The 17,716-nt window shown below is 46.2% G+C and overlaps 1 long non-coding RNA gene across 1 annotated transcript; it reads right to left on the bottom strand.

The window, feature by feature from the left end:
• Positions 1-42: 42 nt before the first annotated feature.
• On the bottom strand, positions 43-13,116 carry LOC117072072. The gene is made up of 3 exons (XR_004432705.1): positions 13,103-13,116; positions 1,927-1,968; positions 43-205 (listed from the first exon to the last, which is right to left on the bottom strand). It is a non-coding gene; the product is annotated as an uncharacterized LOC117072072 (long non-coding RNA).
• Positions 13,117-17,716: the final 4,600 nt, after the last annotated feature.

Genomic DNA, 17,716 nt, shown 5'->3' with positions numbered 1-17,716 from the left:
CTTCAGGTTCCAAGCAGAAGGAGGGCTCCTCGGGGTCCTGCAAGCTCATGTTGCTGGATGCCGCACAGAGACCCCAGGATGCTGGCTCCTGGGGGCAGCCTGGGCAGGCCTTGCATTGTTCCAGAACATTCCTCACCTTCGGAAGGGTCTCCTGTGGCTCCAGGCCCAGGCAAGGTGGCGGTATTTCTACAAGTCACAAAAATACCTAGACAGATTAGAGTCCAGCAGTGAGTCCTTGGTCCACTGGGGGCAGGGTCCCCGCATCCCCGTCCTCTGTGTCCCTGGTGCAGCTTGCCATGAGCCCTGGAGAATTATGTGCAATGCAAACCCAGGGCCTGGAGCACGTAGGAACTCCGGCACTATGGAAACAGAGATAACACGCAGGCCCGTGGCCCGACTCTCCTACGAAATCACCCTCCTGTCCTGCTTTGTCGCCCACCTGACAGCATGGTTTGAGGAGACTATGTCAGTTCAGTGATCCCTCAGAGATGCCTTTCCCTTTCGAAAGAATCAAAGCCTTCTAACTGGACCCATGTGTATGCAGCACCACAACTACAAATGTAACTTCTGTCAGCATATTGGGCCCCCGGTGGGGTACAGGAATCCATGAAATCCTCAACAGCCAATCAGAGCTATGGATCAGCTCAAAAGCTGCTATGCAAAATTGGTAAAGCCACCGACGGCACAGGACAGGGGTGTTGTACCCAGGTACCAAGCTCCGTGCAGGAAAACGGACCATCCCTGCAGGAAGGATGGGAAAGCTTTCAGGCCCCTGTGGCCACCTTCACCTTGGATGGTCTGAAAACCTGAAGCCCACAGTTCCTAAAGGGTTAACAAAGGCCAGATTGCTCAAGCAGTCCACTGGCACCTGCTGTCTGTGGTGGATTCCCAGCGAAAGCCCCCTCCCAGAGGTGAGCAAACGAGCGCATTTCCTGTTGGAAAACCTGGGATGAAAAGAGGCATTACAGGGAAGGAAAAAACTAGATTTAAACAGACTCTCTTTTTCAAGCTCACGTGTAAAAACTATTTTCAATACAAACTGTCTCCTTATTCATCTGTAAAGCTTTAGAATTAAAAAATTAATAAATATGATTTAGAGGCAAATGTCTGACTTGACTTCACTAGATTAGCTAAGAAATCTCCCCCACCCGGCAGAGGCACACAGCCCCTCCCAGCCACTACCCTGGCCTCTGGGGCAGCTGGAGAGCCACGTGTCTTTGCTCCAGGGACTTTGGCAGAGGGTGGAACCACCCCCTCCCCGAGGCTAAACCTACTACAGCCTTCCCTTCCCCACTGGCTTCCCAGGCCTCCTCTGGGACCTTGTGCCTGCATCCCAAATGTACTGGGATGGATCCCATTCCCAGGGAACTTCCAAGGGCCCTAGGTGCGTCCACATCACCAGGCTGTTCACATGCGGACCCTGTGTGAGGGGAAGAGACAGAGCCCCAGAGCGGAGACGGGAGGGCCTCCCTGAATCAGCCCCTCAGGAAAGAGCAGACCCTTCAGGGACCTCAGTTGAGGCCCCTGCAACCTAAGGCTCTGAATTCTGCTACCCGCTGAGGGCAGTGTGGCCTCCCATCTCTGAGGCAGAGCACAGGGCGAGCTGCAGCCTCTCCAGGTCATGAGAAAGGAACCCACAGCTCCATGTGGGCCCCAGCAGTGGAAAGGATGTCCCATCTCGGTCGGGGACCAGGCGGGGGCCAGCATGTTCATTGGAAGAAGTGTGGGACCCCACAGCCTCCAGTGTCAGAGTAGACGAGACGTTCAGGCCCACCTCAGTCAACGTCCCCCAAGCCCCCAGCCCGCACCACAGAGGGGTGACAGCCGCATCCAATGCCCACCGTACTCAGCTCTGTCACCTCCCCTGGCGTTACCCCAAGGCCCAGCTCATAACCAGAGGAAGCCTGAGCCACCTGCAAAACCCACCTTGTTCCTGTGGCTGCTCAGTCTCAGCTTCCTCTACTGAGTCTGGCAAGGGAGAAAAGAGAAGCAATGAACACCCCCAGCCAGCACCTCTGGTCCCATGTCAGGTTGAGCTGGGTGTCGGTGTTGCAGGGCGAGAGCATTGCAGGGTGCAGGGGTTGAAAGTCATATCATCCTCTTCCTCCTGGATCATGGGAACAACATCACTGGGGGGTGTACACTTTCTGCGATATTGGGAGTAATGTCGTCCTCTGTGCCTTGGAATATTAAGGACAATATCACGGGGGGACGTGTACATCTTCTGCAATATTGGAATAATATTATCCCCCTCCCCCTGCATACTAGGAAAGATATCACAGAGTGGGTGTTCACCCTCTGCGATATGGGGATTAATACCATCTTCTCCCCTTCCGGATATCAGGAAGAGTATCACATGGGGATGTACAGTGTCTGCGATACTGGGAGTAATATCAACCTCTCAGCCTTGGAATATTAAGAAGGATATCACAGGGTGGATGTACACCCCCTGCCATATTGGGAGTAATATCAGCCTCTCCTCTCCATGGATATTAGGAAAAATATCCCAGGCTGGATGTACGCCTCCTGCTCTACGGGGAGTCATATCCTTTCCAGGATACTCATAACAACATTACAGGGCGGGTGAACACAGCCTGTGATACTGGAACTATTATCATCCTCTCCTCCTCCGGATACTAGGAACCGTATCACAGAAGAGCTGTATCCTCCCTGCGATATTGGGAGTAATAGCATAGGCTTTTTCCATGAATATTAGGAGCAATATCACCGGGTGGCTGTCCGTTCATTGCTATGTTAGGAGTCATGTCATCCTCTACCCCCTGGATATTAGGAGCAGTGTCACAGCCTGAGTGTACACCTACTGTGATATTAAAACTAAGATCATGTCCTCTGTCCCTGGATATTAGGAACAACATCACAGGTAGGTGTACAACCCCTGCGGTGTTAGCAGCAATAATATGATTAATTAGTAAACATCAATGATCGATTTTAATAATTATCAGGCCGGTCTCGAACTCTTCACCTCAGGTGATCTGCCTGCCTCAGCCTCCCAAAGTGCTGGAATTACAGGCGTGAGCCACCGTGTCCGGCCAACACTTCTTAACATCTCTTTTTGGACCTCAAATTTAGCATGCCCAAAACGCACTTTTGATTCCCTCTGCTATAACCCACTCCTCCCATAATCTTCGCCATCCCAATAACAGCATCTCTAGTCTTCCAGTTACTCAGTCCAAAATCCTTGACATCATCCTTAAAACTTCTTTTTCTCTCTCTTGTCATCCAACCCCTTTAAAATCTCCTTTCAAAATATATGCCAGACCTAACCATTTCTCACCTTCCTCATCATTTCCAGCCAGGTCCAGCCCTCATCATAGCGCTCTGGGTTACTGCAAAAACCTCCCAATCGCCAGGCACAGTGGCTCATGCCTGTAATCCCAAGCACTTTGGTAGGCCAAGGCAGGTGGATCATCAGACGTCAGGAGTTCAAGACCAGCCTGGCCAACGTGGTGAAACCCCTCTACTAAAAATACAAAAAATTAGCCGAGCATGGTGGTGGGTGGCTGTAATCCCAGCTATTCAGGAGGCTGAAGCAGGAGAATTACTTGAACTCAGAAGGCAGAGGTTAGAGTGAGCCGAGATCGTGCCATTGCACTGCAGCCTGGGTGACAAGAGCGAAACTCCATCTCAGAAGGTTAAAAAAAAAAAAAGCCTCCAAACCCATCTCTCTCCTTCCGCCTTTCACCCTGCCCTGCATTCTACCTTCCACTCTCAAATATTTCAGGAAAAAAAAAATTATATCTACAGAGAGAGAAAAAGAAAGTACAAATGGGGTGAAATGTTTGGGGAACCTGAGGGAAGACCATACGGGAATTCTCTGTACTATTTTTGCAACTTTTCCATAAGTCTGGATTATTTTGAATTCAAGAGTTAAACAAAGGAGAAAAAAAAAAAAAAACTGTCTCCCTTTGTGAATCCATCCTCTCTTTCCCCTGGCAACTTAAGGACGCTCTCAACTAAGCACATCTATTTTTTCATGAACCCTAAAAGAACCCTTGCCTAGTTTTGACTTTCTGTGCTTGGCAGAAGTGTGTGTGTGTGTGTGTATGTATTTCATATATATGTGTGTGTATATATGTGTGTGTGTGTGTGTGTAAATATAGAGAGGGAGAAATATATATGTGTGTATATATATAAATATATATTGTATATTTACAATGGTAATATATATATATGTGTGTGTGTGTACATATATTACATACCCCATAGCCTGTCCTTAACCAGTTCTAAACTTAGTGGGGAAAATACATACCTAAGCAGAGAATTTCAAAATAATATGATCAATATTTTGATACAGGAATGTGTTACTATGGAACACGCTGCTAAGACACAAAACCTTCCAAGATAGGACAATGAATGAATGAAGTTTTGCACCTATAGTCACCCCCTCTGATATCCCCACAAACGTTTATAGTTATATGCGTTTGCTTCCCCCAGGACCGCTGTTTCATAAGGGTTAGTCCTAGAGCCTTAGCAAGTTCCTACTACAGCTGGCACACATGCCATTCAAGAAACAGTGGCTGAGTGAATGACGAGTTAAGAACCGTTTGTCAGCCAGTGCTCAGTAATACAACATGCACTGGTATGCAAATTATATTTTTGTTGAAAGCAAGGGCAGGATCACAAACTATCCTTCCAGAGAAAGCAAACCTCAAAAGCTTCTTTACCCTACTAAAGCACATTATAAGAAGCTCCCCTTATATAAAAGAAAACCTCCTCACTCGTTATCAATGGCATGTAAACCTAATAAGCCTCCACCCCTGATGACATCTCTTCCATCCCCAGGGCTAGATAAAGGAGGTTCCGGAAACCCTGGGAGCTGTGAAGGTGGCTCCCAGCTCTGACAGTCTTGAACCCTGCGGCCGCGGAGGTCACACAGCAGAAGAACAACCGAGGGAAGCATCATCAGCCTTCCAATATGTTTGAACCAGAGATGGCAAATAGGCTGCAGCCAACTGAAGACACCAGAGATTCACGGTGGCCACCTGAGGGGTTGTGCTCTTAAAAAACAAAACTTTAAATTAAAATTAAAAAATTAAAAAAGGAAGGGGTCAAGAATCCATCAGGTCTGACTGAGACGTGTATCAGTGACTAACACCCCATATGGCAAAAGTACTCCGGTGCGCTTTGGGTAGTCACAGCTTCAGCAGTATTCAAAGGCGTGTGCTTCCCTAAGACTAAGCCACGGGAATAGCCCCAGCAACACTGCCAGGAGAAATGTCTAACATGGATTCGGCTAGAAATACAGTTGTCTTTAACAAATTAACACTGAATAAATCCTGACATATTAGAGCCTGAGAGAATAACATTCTCAATGATAACGGTTATCACTACAATCTCCAAACATCTGCGATCCTGCAAGGAGGAACTGTGACAGCGCAGGCCACGTGTCCAGAACGCTTCCCAGACTGCCTGTTACAGAATGAAAGAAATGAAATCCCCCTAAGAATGTCTTCACTCACATTTAGCCAGTTGTTCCTTTGTGTGCATCTCTGTCCTAAAATGGCCATTCTTCCCCACAGCCTGAAGTCATATGCTCAAATAAATGAGACTCACATGAAGCCAGAAAGGTGCAGATGCGAGGAAACCAACACAACCGAAATGGGCTGGAGAGTGTGGCCAGGAGGATGGTACTTCCCAGGAAGCAATTACTTCATCTCTGCCTATGAAGCAGGCAGCTGTCACTGTGCCCCAGGCCCACACCAGCCACTCAAAGTAGGTTCTAACCAAACTACCTCCAACAATCAACATAAATACAGCACACGATTGGCTTCTGAAAGGACACCTTACAACCAACAAGAAACGGTAAGCACAACTTTGAAAAAGTGTGCAACTAAAAACCTTGGAAAGGGATAAACACTGCCACATTTTGACTCAAATACTGTTAGGTGGTAGCACCGCAGTAATTCAGTGAAAAAGAATGAATGAGGAATACGTTTATATAGGAATCAGAGGAAGCATGACTAATCATTTAAAGAAATAGGTCAAGAAACTGTTAGGTTCAAATGCTACCTTGAGACACTGTCAGGGCCTTAGGCAAATTCACTTCTCTTGGTCCTGTTTCTAGGTTCATCAAAAACCAGTTTTGGACTAGGGAATCTGTTGCTTCCCAAAGTCTTCCTTCTGTGATTCCAGCCCAGATTTTAGGACTGCTCTCCCACTTGGTATATGAAAGCACTTTTTATGTATAATAGCAAGAGTACATTTCTGTGTTGAATGCGGTTTGGGACCTACTCTACGAGGAAGAATATCATCATGTAACTTTAAGCATGATGATAAGGCGCACTCTAGATAAGGATAACACATAAAATGTGGCCATACACCTGTGCATGCCTGGCAGGGAGATGGAGAAGTCTCATTTAATGAAGCCGGGGTGCCTGTTGCACCTGAACATTCTCAGTCCACGTCAAGTTCACAACGTCCTTCTGACATCAAACCACAGGTATCACATACTTTTCCATACTTTCTACCCAAGATTAAAATATGCAGAGTACCGTGATAAAGACGCCTCCATCCCCAGCATGTTGGCTCTCATTCCGTAGAATTCCATACTTGAGGTGCAAAATGATCACCAGGCTGCAGCGGCAAGCAAGACCGGCCCCATGGGGACAGCAGACCCTGCAGCAGCCACCACTCCTGTTGCCACAGTCTGATGCAGCTGCAGAGAAGCTGTGGCTGAGGCCATTCACTTTGTGAGAGAGCCGCACAGGAGGGAAAAGGTAGGGAAGGTCAGGAAGAGAGCAATGTCAGGCCTCTGAGCCCAGTCCAAGCCACCGCATCCTCTGTGACTTGCAAGTATACACCCAGATGGCCTGAAGTAACTGAAGAATCACAAAAGAAGTGCAAATGCCCTGTCCCGCCTTAACTGATAACATTCTACCACAAAAGAAGTCAAAATGGCCGGTCCTTGCCTTAAGGGATGATATTCTCTTGTGAAATTCCTTTTCCTGGCTCATTCTGGCTCAAAAAGCTCCCCCACTGAGCACCTTGTGACCCCCCCTCCTGCCCACCAGAGAACAACCCCCCTTTGACTCTAATTTTCCTTTACCTACCCAAACCCTATAAAACAGCCCCACCTTTATCTCCCTTCGCGGACTCTCTTTTCGGACTCAGCCTGCCTGTGCCCAGGTGATTAAAAAGCTTTATTGCTCACACAAAGCCTGTTTGGTGATCTCTTCACACAGACACGCATGACAGGCAGGTGCAGAGCCAGGGAAGGACCTGTGATGAGAACAGAAAGGAATGTGCCTCCCTGTACACACACTCGGATTTTATGACAATGTGGGCAGGGAGCTGAACTGCATGCCTGAGAACATTCCTCCAAGTTCTTTTGCTGATTTTCTAAATATTGGTGTAAAATCTTAACTCAGACAAATTTTTTTTAAATCGCTTCAATCAACATCTTGTCTGATGCTTAGCATCAAGTCTACATGATCATCTAGAAAACCAACTTTGGTTCTAAGGCTCACATCTTCCTATTAAGTCACAGGGATTTTACAAGGGAATGCACCTCTCATTCGCATCAAGAACACACAAAACTACCATTAAAGAAATGCCTAATTTGCTTACATAATTTTTTAAACACCCAGATTTGAAATACAATAGAGAAGACAACTTTTTCATAGCTCTGCTTTCCAACTGCGATCTGCGGGTGGAGAAAATAACCTACCATGATTTCTAACCAGTCAACAACCTGTCTTCCCTGGCTGCAGTAGGAGCAATCTTTCTGAGCTCAGGATGAAAAAGATCCCAGCTGGTTAGGGGACAGATAGTCATCAGTTCTCAGCGGGCTTCCTGGGTCCCAAATCCCCATGTGATACGTGAGAGTAAAAAGCTGTCAATGACCAAGCATCTGAACGCTTATCCCACCTCACCATCTGCTTCTCCTCCCATGCAAATTTAAAATTAATAAGCCTGCTATTAGATAACAGAGTTGGTACTGCATCTGTCTTCCTAAAATTATGGATAATTACCAGCCCATAATGGCTTCTAATCAGATTTGAGTGGTCCCTTAGACAGGAAGCTGAAGTGCCTCAGCCCTAAACTGAGAAGAAAACAGAAACTGGAGTGCTGTAGGTGTGATTTTTTCCCCCTTGTTCTAACGTTGCTGTTCCCGAATCTCCTTCTACTGTCTTGTTTATAAAATGTATGAGAAACAGGGACATTTAAAGACATGATAGAAATGGCAACTTTTTCTAGGTACAAACTTTGTGAACATTATTTTCAGCTGCTGGGTTTTTTTCTCCACAAACTGTGAGCCTGGAGTACATTTTCTCCCTCGTGGTTACACATTCAGAGTCAGGGAAGGTGGCTTTAGCAGTAAAGAGGGGAGTGCAGTGAGAAGTGACCGGACACTGAGAAGGGCAGACAGGGACTCTACCTCCATGGCCTGCAGCACTCCTGGGCCTCAGCCTTTACTTTTCTTTTTTTTTTTCTTTTTTTTTCTTTTTTTGAGACGGAGTCTCGCTCTGTCGCCCAGGCTGGAGTGCAGTGGCCGGATCGCAGCTCACTGCAAGCTCCGCCTCCCAGGTTCACACCATTCTCCTGGCTCAGCCTCCCGAGTAGCTGGGACTACAGGCGCCTGCCACCTCGCCCGGCTAGTTTTTTGTACTTTTTAGTAGAGACGAGGTTTCACCGTGTTCACTAGGATGGTCTCCATCTCCTAACCTCGTGATCCACCCATCTTGGCCTCCCAAAGTGCTGGGATTACAGGCTTGAGCTACCGCGCCCAGCCTGGCCTTTACTTTTCTATCTGTACAAGGGATCTAAAAGCCCGTGATTCTAGACCACGACAGCTCTTCATACACACATACACAAACATCACACGCCTATGTGAAAAGCGTTGACACTTGGCTGATTTCCTGAAGAAGTTATCTTGTATCATTTCTACTCAAGTACTCCACCTCCTTCCAGACAAGTATCTGAGGATGGTGGGCTATCCCATAGCAATGTGTGTAACCTCTCCTGCTTACGATCCCTGTTCACATAGCATTTTCCTAAAGCATTTGGTGTGAAGTGACAGAAGAAAGAAGAAAAACGTTCTTTCAGCCCATTCATTCATTCATTCATTCAAAAATATTGACTAACTATCTACGTGCCAGGCACTGGTGATATAACCAGGAACATATATTTTTGTAGGTAGAGACAGACAACCAAAAAGTATGTTAAAGAGTGATCAATGCTGTAGAGGAAAATACACCAGGAAACAGGAAAGAAGAATACCCCTAGCCACCCTACACTAGGGTGACGCTAGTGTTACAAAATGGAAACAGCGGCCAGGCACGGTGGCTCACACCTGTACTCTCAGCTCTTTGGGAGACTGAGGCAGGCAGATCACCTGAGTTCAGGAGTTCAAGATCAGCCTGACCAACACGGCGAAACCCTGTCTCTACTAAAAACATAAAAATTAGCTGGACATGGTGGCACACGCCTGTAATCCCAGTTACTCAGGAAGCTGAGGCACAAGAATCACTTCAACCTGGGAGGCAGAAGTTGGAGTGAGCTGAGATCACAACACTGCACTCCAACCTGAGTGACAGAGCAAGACTCTGTCTCCAAAAAAAATAAAAATAAAAATAAAATGTAAACAGAGAATAAGATACCAAAAGAAAGACCATGAACGATTAATTGTAACAAAAGCCTTTGTAAGCTGATACTTTCCTTCCTGGATCCTTGTCCCTTACAAATGGAAAAAAAGGGCGGGTAGGGGGTAGCATCAAAATGATGTTTTAAGATGGCTTAGGGTTTCAGATGTCTGACAGCCATACTCATGTACTTCAAGGAAAAAGCTCTAGCTCTATAAGCCATCTGGGCAATGGTTTAATGTCTTTTTTTTTTTTTCAGAGAGTTTTTAAAATACAGGAAAACATGTGTGTTTATTTGGCTGCTCTGTGCCCACACACGTGCAAACTGTGCTAACAGGTTTTTCCATGTTTTGCTGAATTTGCCAGCTTGCCATAAACAGGCTTCTATGTCTTAATTGCCTATAAATAGCACAAACACCCAAAAATGCAAATCAAGACAAGCTGTCCCTTCAACTGCTGCTGCCATGATGACAGGGAGTGACAATTGGCCAAATCAATATGGGGAGACTGAAGCTGTCTGGCAGAGAGCACAGGGTCGACTGCTTTTCCCATAGCATTTAAAGAAACAAGCGGAAATGGCTCTCCACACAGGACAGACACCTCCTTTTTTCTTTGAATAAACACTGTCAATGCCCGAAATACTTTCTCCATCACACTATCTATATGGAATTCAAGATCCTTCCAATACCATGAGTAACACCAGTGATAGACTATGTTTAGCCATAATGACCCATTAGCATGTTTTTCCTCTAAAATGTTGAAATAATAACATTGAGTGCGCACTCACGATGTGCCAGGCTCTGAGTTTGATCTCGTTTAGTTCTCCTTCAAATCCTGTAAGATCAGTACCATATTCTCTCATTTTTCATAGATGAGGAAACTAAGGCAGAGAAAGGCTAAGGAAGTTGTCCATGGTCACAGGTTGTTTAGGAACTTTTCTCCAAACTTTCAAAAGTTAACTACTGCCACTATTACAAATGAGTTTTTGTTTGTTTGTTTTTGTTTTTTTTGAGACAAGGTCTTGCTCTGACCAGGCTGGAGTGCAGTGGTGTGATGATGGTTCACTGCAGCCTTGACTTCCTGGGCTCAAGTGATTCTCACACCTCAGCCACTCCAGTAGCTGGGATTACAGGCATGAGCCACCACACCTGGCTAATTTTTTATTTTTTATTTTTTCTAGTGATGGGGTTTCATATGTTGCCCAGACTGGTTCCAAACTCTGAGCTCAAGAGATCCTCCCAGGTCAGCCTTCAAAAGTCCTGGAATTACAGGTGTAAGCCACTGTGCACAGTCCTACAAATGTGACTAATACAAAGTCAGAGCAGTGAGCAGGAAGAGAACAGAGACTTCAGCGAGTCTCCTGGCTGTTGCAACACCATATCCCTCCTCCATACCGTAATGTATCTACACACACCAAGCTCCTAGATGTTGAAGTAGGCCGGCTCAGAGATGGAACAGCAATCAAGAAAGAGAAGATGCAGACATGCGTATTGATATCAGCTGGAGCGTGCCTCTCTGCCCTGCAGCTGCACAGGCAGAAACCAGGGGCCGTGAGTCTGAAGCAGTGTGTTTGGTTCCTGGCATGTAATCTTTTGGGAGACCATCCCATACAATTAGTGTTACACTTCCCTAAAAGGAAGTGTGACTTCTATAGAAAAATCAATTCCATTTGGGAGAAAGGCCTAATAAAACCACAAAAGGATAATACATTCATACAATAACAAATTCAATTCATCTGTCACAAACTGAAATCCCAAAGCCGTCTGGACACACAGCTGCTTTTCTGAGCTGAAATTCAACTCCAGTTGAGAAACAGGTCAACTTTTCTAAAAAGATTTCTTTTTCACATGCCTTAAATAAAAATTCCTTTCCCTCACTTGCCATTTTCCAGATTTAATGGCTCTGCTGGCCTTCCTCTCATTTAGGCCATGAGCACGGACTGAAAGTCTGCCATGGCTGGGACTGCAAGGGAGGCACCCTTGGGAACACAGATGACCGCAGCACAGCGACACACTCAAGGAGCACACACGGGGAAGGCAACATGATACAATCACAGCCTTCACCCAGAAAAGAACTTGGAATCCATACCCCGTCCCATTTCTAGAAAACAACGATGCTGAGTCAGTAACATGTACGGAACAGCCTGCAGTGTGGAGGCAGGCACGAGGGGGCTCCATGCAGGGAAGAGCACCTTCAGAAGGGGCATGCAAACAACGTGGAGGCAGGAGACGCCCCCACGCACAAGGGCCAGCCTAGGGGCCTGCAGAAATGCCCATGCATCTGGGAGGAGGGAGAGAGGACAAGATACTTAAATGCTCCAAAATGAATAGAAGGCTCCAAAATGAATAGAAGCCTCCCAAGAACCTCCCCTGAAATGGGGCAGGGATTTACAAAAGACCAAACGGAGCATGCGCAGTTACCTGAGCATAGCGCCACCAGAGCGAGCTATTCGAGGAAGAAACAGGGTCCCTAGAAACCTGAGCCTCTACTCCCAGCTCTGCGACTCATTCACCCTATGACCTTGGTGAAGGCTCTTAGCTTCTGTGAGCCACAAGAGAATCACAGGAAAACAGAAGATATGAAAACCGCTCTGCCTTTTTCACAGAACTGCTGAGGGAATAAAATCAGATAATGGATTTTAAAATTCTCTGTGAATTACGAAGCAAAATACAAACGTATGAAATCATTCTTACCGTTAATAACAGCACTGTAAAATTAAGAGCAGAGTTGGCCGGGCGCGGTGGCTCAAGCCTGTAATCCTAGCACTTTGGGAGGCCGAGACGGGCGGATCACGAGGTCAGGAGATCGAGACCATCCTGACTAACACGGTGAAACCCCGTCTCTACTAAAAACTACAAAAAACTAGCCGGGCGAGGTGGCGGCGCCTGTAGTCCCAGCTACTCGGGAGGCTGAGGCAGGAGAATGGCGTGAACCCGGGAGGCGGAGCTTGCAGTGAGCTGAGATCCGGCCACAGCACTCAGCCTGGGTGACAGAGCGAGACTCCGTCTCAAAAAAAAAAAAAAAAAAAAAAGAGCAGAGTTAAGACCACAGCATTTTCCAAACACTTACTCCTGAGAGAAATAGTGAGTCCAGCAGATGTATTGGGCAACCCCAGTATCTAGGCTTCGAGAGCCTCAAACAGCTCATGAACTCTGACAGTATCACTCCAGCCCAGTGTTCATTAAGTTCTCCAAGACAGCAACTGACATAAAAAATACTACAGCTTTTTCAGCTGGGCTTGAAGCCCTCCAAGCTCACAGCACAGCTAAACAATGAAGAAGAGGTTTTCTGCCACTAGACTCAAAAGCTGGCTTTTGTAGATTCCCATAGAAAGAACATTCAAGGCCGGGCGTGGCGGCTCATGCCTGTAATCCCAGCACTTTGGGAAGCCAAGGCAGGAGGATCACCTGAGGTCAGAAGTTCAAGAACAACCTGGCCAATATGGCGAAGCCCCGTCTGTACTAAAAATACAAAAATTAGCCGGGCATGCTGGCAGGCACCTGTAATCCCAGCTACTCAGGAGGCTGAGGCAGGAAAATCGCTTGAACTCAGGAGGCCGAGGTTGCAGTGAGCTGAGATCATGGCACTGCACTCTAGCCTGGGCAACAAAAGCGAAACTCCACCTCAAAGAAAAAGAAAAGAAAGAGCATTCTTTTTTGTTGATGTTAAATTTCCTGTGCTTAACACAGAGAAATCATACAACACTGAAATCCTGAAAAACATATCATAAAAAGCATTTAGTGACTGAAAAGACATTCAATATAACAGTGAGTTCCCCTCCTCTTTCCAGCCAGCTCCGCTAATGCTGTGACCCTTAACAATGCTTTTACTAAGACAGAGGAAAATTAAGAGGACCGCTTACCCCACTCAGATGACAGCTAAACCAGTGCTTCTCCCCGGGCTCACTAAAGATGACCTTTACCCAATCCAGGCTGCAACAACCCTGTAACTGTTGACTAACAATTTCAAAATTCCCATATTCTTTATTCACTCCTAAGGAAGATGAACTGAAGCCAGGTGTCTCCAAGTCAGAACTAACAGAAGCCTTAAACATCAGATGGCCCATCCCCTTCTTTGACAACCGGGGGATCTAAAGCTGAGCTTATGGAAGAAAACAGCCTGTTTAGTAACAAAGCGAAAACCAAAGCCTAGTCACCTAACCTCGGGTCCAGAACTCCTGCAACAATCCAGCACCTATATAGGATGAGTCTCCCTAACCAGAAACTCCAAAATCCACAACTTTTTGTGTGCTGACGTGACGCTCGACGAAATGTTCATTGGAGCAGCTCAGATTCTGGATTTTTGAATTCAGGATGCTCAACCAGCAAGTATAATACAAATATTCAAAAATCCAGGCCGGGCGCGGTGGCTCAAGCCTGTAACCCAGCACTTTGGGAGGCCGAGATGGGCGGATCACGAGGTCAGGAGATCGAGACCATCCTGGCTACATGGTGAAACCCCATCTCTACTAAAAAAAATCTACAAAAATCTAGCGGGCGAGGTGGCGGCGCCTGTAGTCCCAGCTACTCGGGAGGCTGAGGCAGGAGAATGGCGTAAACCCGGGAGGCGGAGCTTGCAGTGAGCTGAGATCCGGCCACTGTACTCCAGCCTGGGTGACAGAGCGAGACTCCGTCTCAAAAAAAAAAAAAAAAAAACCAAAAATCCAAAAATATTTTTAAAAATCTGAGACACTTCTGGTTCCAAGCAGTTTGGATGAGGGATATTCAACCCGCATTTTTTTCCCCCTCTAATGAAGGAAATTAAAAACGAGGCCCGAGCAAAGTCATTCAATCCATACTAAAGTCATTCAATAGTTTAATTAGTACCCATTTAAAGTTAAGTGCTACCCACAGATATTTAAAAGGGTGAACACATACATGCCTATAATCCCAGAATTTTGGAAGGCCGAAGCGGGAGGATCACCTGATGTCAGGAGTTCAAGACCAGCCCGGCCAGCATGGTGAAACTCCATCTCTACTAAAAATGCAAAAATTAGTCGGGCGTGGTGGCGCACACCTGTTATCCCAGCTACTTGGGAGGCTGAGGCACGAGAATTGCTTCAACCTGGGGGGAGCACGTTGCAGTGAGCCAAGATCACACCACTGTACTCCAGCCTGGACAACACAGCAAGACTCTGTCTCAAAAAAAAAGAAAAAAGAAAATGAATTTAAATTGTGTTTTCAAATGGAGCCCATGTTCCCAGAACACAAGCCCTGCTCTATGCTCCAAGGGCACACAGGGTGCCCCTTTATCTTAATACTCACCATATTCCATGGCAGCCATTGGTATGTGTCAGTCCATCGCACTAGACTTCCTGCGCATGAGGCAGGAATCATATATTATTACCTTTCTGTTCCCACTGTCTGGCCTAGAAGACACTCAGTAAATGATTACTGAACAAAGTCAGTTACTAAGACACGTTAAACTTGTATTAAGAAAATTGATTTAGTAAGTTTGCCAATGCAGCATTCATACCACACAGCTTAAATCTCAACCCATGGATTTATCTTGTGTTCTGCCAGATTACCACCTATTCACATTCAGGAGGCACCTAGTATGTGCTAGGCATTACTAATTGCTGGGGACCTAGCAGTGACAAAACAACATTCCTTGTTCAAAGACACGTCCTAGTATAAAGAGGAAGAGAAGGAACAGGCTAGATTGATGAGAGAGCTAAGGAAAGGACAGGATGCCATGGGAAGCACCTGGTCTTGTCTGGATGGTACATAGTTAACGAAGTCTGAGTGCTTCGTATAGCATAAGATCATCTCCTCCAAAGAAGCGAAAGAAGCTTTGATTCCCCAGTACCAGAAGTCACCATAAAGGTGCGTACGGCCACATGCTTAGTGTAGGAAGTGAAACCAAACAAAGCTCCAACTTCCAGAGGCAACGGTTCAATTATGAAATCCTCTGGCTACGTTCAATTGAAATTCAAGGTATTCAAGAGGCCAATATTTAAGTGATAAATTATCCCAACCACTTAAAACTAAAGTAGTCTTGGTTCAAGGGGTAAGGGTATAGTACCTTTTACAAATTTATTAACTCTTAATATTTACATTTAAATATGATGATGATGGTGCAATAATAACTTTACTGAGTAGTTGCTATGTGTTAGGCACCAAACTAAGCACTTTACACACACATTTGCACGATCCTGTGAGATGATAATGACCCCTTGTCATCCCATTTCATAGATGAAAGTCAGGTTTATATAAGCTTAAAAACTTGCCCCAAATGACACAGCTAGTTAGCAAAACCCAGGCAGCCTGACTCCATAGGCCTTGCTTAAAGAAGTAATATTTATAAACTGTCCAGCACAGAGGTGATACAAACAAGAGTTCAATAAATGCCTAAAGAGTACTTCATACCCAAAATCGTTTCCCGCCAATCAAACTAGACTTACCCTGGTTCTGCATAACCAACTGTCAAATTATTGTTCCATGAAGAAACGGTGGGATGGGTAGAGATCAGAATAGAGTGAATAACTGGTAAATATATTTCATGGCAGGTAGTAACAGGATGTGGCATTTGGCTATTTCCACATTTGTTTGCGTAACATTTTTTTCACAGTTCTAAAGCACAAGAACCATTCTAAGCTGGTGAAAGCATAAGGCACATCTATGATCCAGGCCTCCAATTCGCTATGGAGCAGTGGGTCTCAACCTTTACGGTATATCCGAACCACCTGGGGGTTTTTAACAGCACTATAGCTGCCCAGGCTCTATTCTTGCAGATTCTATTTCAACTGGTCTGGAGTAAGCATGCATGCTTTTTTCACAGCCCCCCAGATGTAGCTAGGTTTGCAAACCACTGTCCAAGATGCTCTCACACTTCCGCTCAGTTCAACACACACTCAATGAGATTCTAAGCACTATGAATCGGGCTAAGTTAACAAGTCAGACTCCACTCCCCAATAATATTGGCAAAGAAACCAATATCACAGATTTATTCCAGTCCAAACCAAATAAATTGCCGGGTGAAAAAAATGCCCCGGCATAGTTTGCCATACAAAACAACTTCCTGTATCTTCCCGGTCAGTAGCCTAGAGACTGACTCTGAGCCATGAGAATTCAGAACCAGGGAAAAATGCCAGTCTGAAGCATCTCCCACACTCCTAGCACACCCCAAAAAGTGCCCAGCTACATTTCACATCCACTGTCCTAACAGGTGTCGAAATAGGGAAGAGCAGTGCAATACAGAAAATAGAGCCTGCTGGGCATCAAAAGCCTGGGGAATTCCAGTCCTAGCCCTGCTACCAATCGGTCTGGTCACTTCTCTCTGGTCCTGGTGTGGCCAACAGTTATGCGAGAGGGTGAGGTAGAAAAACACAGATGTCAGGCAAGCTCCAACATCCAAAATACATAGAAATTAAAAAGCATTAAGGTGATATCAAGGAATGTATGCCATCAACCAGAAAAGTCACTGAAGTATTCCTTTTTCCATTCTTAAGAAATCAAAAGTGGAAGCAGAAAATTGAGCAATCAGCCTACCAAGTTGACTGGGGCAACAGAATACACTCACGGATTCTGCTCACAACAGCGGGGTGACAGACCAACAGGAGAACTGCAGAGCGTCCCTCTCTCCTCTGTCCACCCATGCCACCAGCACGTGAGTGCGTCCACACGCAGCGCCCAGTCTCCTGTTCCACTGATGCCAGCGTCCACTCACCACAAGCCTACTAAGTGCCACATGTGCTATGATGCTCCCTCATCTCATCACCATAGACATCCCCGCTGGAGGTGAGTATGTGATAGACAAAACTCACAGAGGCCTAGGGAGGTTGAGACCCGCATTCCCACTGTGGTGAGGGTGTGCTTGAGAGGGACCCCACGACTGGGCCCTCCATGCCGCTCTCCTCAGTAATCACTCCCAGACCAGAGCAGCGAGGGGGAATTTTCTTCCTCTCACTATTTTTAGCCCCTTGGATGACCCAGCATTCCCCAGAAAGCTATGAAGTCCTGGCAGCTCTGAGGCCACAAAGCCATAAACGCACAGGACACACAGCCCATCTGTCTCTAAGGGTCTTTTACTTGTCATACTGGTCATTTCTAAGAGCAGATGGCTTAAGAAAGACATGGCAAGTTACCACGAAATGACCCCTCCACTCCTCCCTA

Source organism: Trachypithecus francoisi, unplaced genomic scaffold (assembly GCF_009764315.1).
Source record: "Trachypithecus francoisi isolate TF-2019V2 unplaced genomic scaffold, Tfra_2.0 Lachesis_group4, whole genome shotgun sequence".
In the NCBI taxonomy this organism is placed as follows: domain Eukaryota; kingdom Metazoa; phylum Chordata; class Mammalia; order Primates; family Cercopithecidae; genus Trachypithecus; species Trachypithecus francoisi.
The sequence above is the reverse complement of the archived record's forward strand: the minus strand, read 5'-3'. Positions and strand labels throughout refer to the sequence as shown.